This window comes from Charadrius vociferus, unplaced genomic scaffold (assembly GCF_000708025.1).
Source record: "Charadrius vociferus isolate BGI_N301 unplaced genomic scaffold, ASM70802v2 scaffold603, whole genome shotgun sequence".
Lineage (NCBI taxonomy): Eukaryota > Metazoa > Chordata > Aves > Charadriiformes > Charadriidae > Charadrius > Charadrius vociferus.
The window spans coordinates 250,664-257,090 of NW_009647426.1; positions in this window are offsets into that span (position 1 = coordinate 250,664).

The window sequence follows — 6,427 nt, forward strand, 5'->3', positions numbered from 1 at the left end:
TAAGCAGCTTGTAATAAATCCTTCAAGAATTAAACTGCTCTTTCCTAAGTAGGGGCACATAGTATATCCTGCCTTTTCCTGCAAAAGCTCTGAATAAAGCAGGATCTGGTTAAATTAAAGATATAGTAGTTTTGTTAAGTTGTAGGCTTGGTTGTTTGCTGGAGTTGTTTGTAGCTGAAAATGAAGTGCAAATTTCAGTCATCATAATAATGTGACCAGGGTAATCTACTTGTAAACTTGATGACAATGTTTCATGTAGCCGATATGAGTTTTAATTTGATTTGTTACTTAATAAGATTAAGAAATGTTTAGAAATCACATTTGCAAGAATAGAGAGAAAAAGGCTCTTTAAAAGGGTAGTTCTTCGTAGCTTTCTCTAAGGTGAGGTTTCTGGACGCTACTAGGCTGAGGTTTTACAGAGGATGCTTTCATTTTAACCGTTAACACCACTTCTTTACTTGGGTCTGAGCAGGCCTGAGATGGCCCTGTTGAAGTTTTAATAAGGAAGGTCGAAAAGCAGCCTGGCAAAACCAATGAATGTTACTTGAATGTTATTTATTCTCTACGTGACCTGACAGTATGCAAAACACAGGTTGAATGGAGATACGAGGATCTGTGCAGTGATGTACAAATACGCTTAAATGATTCATTTCTGGATCCTGAAAAGATTAGTCTATGGACACCATTGACCATATCTTGTATGATGTATTAATGAAAAACAAACTCCATTAAATTTCACCTAAAATCCATGAAATAAAAAAAGATCCTCAAACTTCAAGGTTTTAATACCAACACTCACTTTTTAATTTTCCTACCTCACTCTGTCTGATTAGAGATGATGTATGTACAGCTGGCTCATTGGATCACTTATTCCCTGGGATCTCTTGTCCCCAAGGATTTGGCCTCATTCTGTCCATGCATGAATAAAATGAGATCTGCATTTAAACAGAATTGAAGCAGCTGCAATTGTTAATGGGAACCTTAAAAAACAGGGTTGGCTCTGTTAGCTTTAAAGGATGCTTTTGATCTTGAAATCGATGATAGTGGGAAATCTCACTTTAACTTCAATAGTCAATGGTTAGTGCCCCCCTCCCCCCCCTTTTTTTTTTATTAGGAGGTGTGTTACATCCCATAGTATTAATTTGGCTGAGATTTAAAGCAAAACTTGTAGTTCTTTATGACATCTCCTGCCTTCCTCTGCTACTGTTCTTCACTTAGAAGAGAACTGAGTTTCATCCCTATAAAAAGGTTCTTTGATAAAATTTTTACCAACACATTCTCTAGTTCTTGCCAGAAGCAAATGGACCACAATTCAGACCTAAGAACATGTTCTCAAATAAAGATCTATGTAGTAGATGGAATAAATTTGTGAAAGAACAGGGATAGGAAAACCAGTTGCCATCTGTCTCCTTCACTTGGAACAAACACAATTTGTTATTTTTACACAACATTTTCTGTCAAAACTTGCATGTTTATTTTCCAATAAATCTGCTTGAATGTCACTGCAACATACCTGGAATTAAGAGCCAGTTCGTGAAAAGCACACATAGAGCCATTAATTACAGGGAACCACATCAGCATTTTAATCAAAGCAGAGTGAGGAACAGCTCCCGTCCACACAGCGAGGATTATCAAGGATACCATAACTTCTTTATTCTAATTTATTCTGCAATCAAATATTTACCAGGCTTAAGTGAAGATCAGAATGCTTTCAAAATGCATGGAAACAACTGATAATGTGTCTAGGGCTAAATCTACACTTGGTGTTTGGTTCAGACTTGAGTCCATCATCTTCTGAATTTAGTAATTTCGCCTCTAACAGGCAATGACCTTTGTAGGAAGGCAGCAACTAACAGCTACGAGGTAGTAAGCAATAGCTTCGTAACAACATCTGAATGGCAGCTGGTGACATGAACCCCCTTCCTCATCCGTTCCGTTGCTCCTCTCCCAGGTATGAGGAGCACTCCTGCCGTGCTCCCCAGGTGGGGCTTTCCACCACTGCCTGCTTGAATCAAATAGCTTCATTACCAAGAAATGCTTTAATAAGATGTAACGGTACCCAAACATACTGCTGAAAGCATTCTTGAGTCCTTTTCTAATCATCAGAGTGTCTTTCTCCACTCCAGCCCTTTAATTTTATTTTATTTGCTCACCATTTTGGAAAACCTTTCCAGTGCAATAAGAGTCAAGAACCCAAACTTCGTAACATCAAGAAGAGGCGACTGTGCCTGCATTTCATGTCCGCTCTGCGCGTAGCGGTGGCACCAACACTGGACCTGTGAGATGTGGCCATCAAGCACAGGTCAGACTGGACAGGGGCGAGCCAGTCTGCACGCCGCTAGGTGGGGACCTGACACTGCGACAACATAAATTAGTGGGACATAATTAATAGATTAAATGACCCAAGGAACAAAACTACCTCATATTCTGTCAAAGCAGAAATGAATGTTAAACTTTTGTGCAGCTATAATTCTCATTATTATCTTTTATGTTTGGAGAGATACAGCTAAATAAAATAGCCTGTCCCTCTTCAGGCCACAAATCTGGGTCAATAGTGCTAAAAAGAATTGCATTAGCTAGTTATTTTTAACTATAAGGCCACGGCAGCAACAATAAGTAGTTGCAAATTATTCTAAAATTAAAATTCAGATCCTGAGCAGGATCATTATTGCAGGTAATTAGTGCAATCAGCGCAGCCTACATGCAACAAACAATTCACAAATATCACATAATTTGATGTGCAATATTTTCTTTGATGAAAGCAGCTAAACAATATTTCAGTTGATAGCTTCTGTCCTTGGCTTTGTTTCCTGCTCTGACATTGGGGAACCCGCTGCTCCCTATGGCATCTCTTTTTGTCTCAGATCAATACGCGTTTTACGTTTCATGAAGACTGGCCTGTGTACAGTTACCTCTGCTGAATCCCTAAGGCAAAAATAGTCTTTTAACATATTTTGAAAGTTAGTATACATAAGAGTCTTCTCATTGACCAACCCTGCCAAAATAACATATACAAAATCTCACTGGGTAGAGTTACTGGCGCAAATGGTTGGCTCCCACTAAGTATCACAGCCGCTGCTTAGGTCTCACTGTCACTTTTAACAGAAGCCTTCCCTGAGAGGGGTGCAAAGCTGTGCCATTTCCCCAATGAACCCCAGACCGACCAATTCGCCAGTAGTCAGCAGATCCTGTGCCTGCCCCATACGATGCTGCCGAGGTCCTATCTCCTTCCTTTTCAAAGGTGGCTTTTGTTCCAAGCTGCATGCTGTGCCAGTCCACTGTGGCTATGACTTTTTGCTGAATTTGGGGTATTTGCCTTGATTTTTTGCAGCATATGCTTTTTGATCTGTACATGCCCTCCTTTGACTTGCAGTGTGTCAGCCAGAAGAATGGGAAGTCACAAAGGCAGTACAGGGGGTGCTTGATGGTCTCCACACTTGAAAAAGTGCCCATTTCATCTTTGATCCTCCTTATGTGTGTTGGAGGAGGGGAAACCAAGAGGATGACAACTCTAGACACACTGTAGGATGACATGCCGCTGTGCAGCACGCAGGAGGCTACTCACAATTCAGAATAAATAGCTATTGCTGTCTCACAGATAGACAGAATACACTTTACGTTGTCTTTGTCAGCTCCAGTACAACTCTTGTGTCAGCAGACTGATGTCTTCATCAGCTCTTCCTCTATGTCCTGTAATAGCACTAATAGTTCTAAGGATTATTGCAATAAATATTTAATAAAGAACTTTCTAATCCCAATTGCTGATATTCTGCTACAGAGATGAATGAGACCTGTTGATTCTAAAGGAGCTTTTATTTTAAGTCTTACTTAAGGAAAAAAGAAAAAAGGCAGAACTAAGTAAAAGCAGTAATTTACTGCTGTTTATCTCAAAGTGACAAAGTTGCTCGTTCCTACCACTAGCGTTTAAAAATTTGAAACTGGAATTCTTCTCCCAGATAAATCCTGAACTACAAAAATCTAGCCCTGGTGCTATACAACTCTTAAAAATACGGATCAAAAAACCTCTCCACTCTTACTGTTGACATGCTTGTAAAATTACCTTGCATTGTAGTTTTCTCTTTAGCATTTGCAACAGGCCATCCTGTGAGGACACAGCTGTCCCACAGTGCCAGCGAAGCAGCCGAGGTTTGGGGTCCGGCTGCCCAACCCCGTTCCCTTCCATCCAGCAGCTGCCTTTTGGGAGGAGGGAAGCCCAGCGATGAGTTACTGGCCAACCCTGTGAGAGATCATCTGTGTTCCCCGAGAGGCTCAGAGCCTGAAGCCGCTGACTTCCATCTTCTGAGTCCCTTTTTTCTATCAGACTTAAAAGTCTTCACAATAGCGTCTGTTTTCATTACGGAAATTACTGTTTGTTTGATTCCATGAAGGATTTGGTTTTCCCACTCATTTTGTGGAAGACAATCTCAGACTAAATTAATGGTCAGGGTAAAACCCTAAGATAAATGATGTTGATTGCAAGTGTTACAATAAAAAATTATGAACTAAAAAAGCCTGTAATGTACACATTCAATATACAATTCATAGGTCCTGTTAATATATAGTGGGTTAGAGAAACAAGGAAATCAGAACAGTGAAAAGAAATTTGTTTTCAAATTACTCCATAGGGCAAATTGTTATACTATGAAGCCAGAGAAAAAATTACAGTGGCTTCTTTGGGAATTAAGCCCACCTGGTTTTTATTTGCAGTTTAGTAGTATAATTAACAAAAGACAAAATAAAAATCTTGAAATGTTCAGTATTAGAAAATTAAAATTGCTTTTTTCATATTGATAATTTTCTCAGCACAGATGTTCACCTGGGAGGTAGCCATGCACACCCAGAGAATATAAATAACGTACCCAAATTGTACCATTGTATAAATCAGGGTTTTTTCTCTTTTTTTTCTTTACCTTGCTTCAAATGTCACTGATCTTTAGTAGTTTTTCATCATGTAAGCTCTTGCTATATTAAAAAGAATGATACTAATTTTTAGTGTATAATTATAATATCCAGAAATACAAGATAATATTTTTTTAAGATAAAAGCCACAAAACAAACTAAGACAGCCCACAAGGAAATCATATTTACAAAAATCCTATTCCCTTTGCTTTTGGTCTTGGCTAGCATTCATCTTTCATCTTTTAGCATTGGTCTAAATGAAGCCAGTCAGGCTCAGTATGAAGGAAAAGGAAAAAAAAAAAAAAAAAAAAGGAAAATTTGTGGAAATCTCTTCCGGTAGCATTAATTACTTCATGATTTCACCCAGAGAGTGATAAACGGCTGATGTAGGAAGCATATCGCACTCATTACAGCAGAAAAAACAACAGACATACAGAGAAAACTCTTCATTCTCATATATATGGGTAATTAATACTATCCATCATAGTCCCAAGTCAACAAAGAACTGAAATAGGTTTTGAGGCCAGCAGGGATAACTGTAACCGCCTAAAATGACTTTTCGCACAAGGCAGACTACAGAATGCTGTTTGGTACTGCCTGAATCCAGACAGAGCTGGGGTAGGAGCTGAGGCACACTCTTGAAGAAACACATTCAGCCTTGGCTTTCGAACTGCAAATCTATTACAATCCAAAATCAATTGCATGAGCCATTAATCATCCGCACTGTTAAAAATGTGCACCTTACCTCTACGCTGATTTCTCACAGAGTCAGTTTCTAGCCACTGCAGTTTTTATAACCTTACCTGAAAGAATAAAAGTCATCTATTATCAGAAAACTTGTCCCCTGTAAGGCTTCACCAGATGTTTCTGACCCTCCTGGTGCCCTCTGCTTAGCTAAGGAAGTTTTCCCAGACATAATTCCTGTAACGCTTTTCTGATCATTTTCCAGTTGCTCATATTTATTTTTCTTTGAAGCATGAACAGCAGAACCCGTCCTAGTCTGCAAGGATTTTTCTGTGCTGAATAAATTGATGATACCTGTTCCTTCCTCAATATTTTCACGTGGCTATATATACACCTGCACCTTTTTCCATCCCTGTGCAGTAAAGCATTTCAGCTTCAGCGAGTAAAACTGATGGACCTTAAGCATATATTCAACCATGCTCCTAAATACAGCTCCACTTGTGCATACTTCTACAGTTAAGAACTGTGCTAAATTGGTCTAATGTCCAGTGACTTCCAGCCTCCTCCACCTCTACCTCTGCCTCTTCTTGCTCGTTTTAGAGCCTAACCATAACAGGAGGTTTTTGATGGGATGCTTTTATAGCCTAAACCTCAGCGGTGCCTCTCGGTCTATATATTTTAACTTCCTTTTGGTGTTAATGATTTTTTATCTCTTTACATGGAGTGTCTCTTAGATGAGAGAATGTGTTAATTTCTGAGTGTTGTCTATTTTTAAATAAATATCATTTGGCAGAACAGTGGGCCTGTGTATTTTGAAATGGAAATAGAAAATGTGGTAATGAAG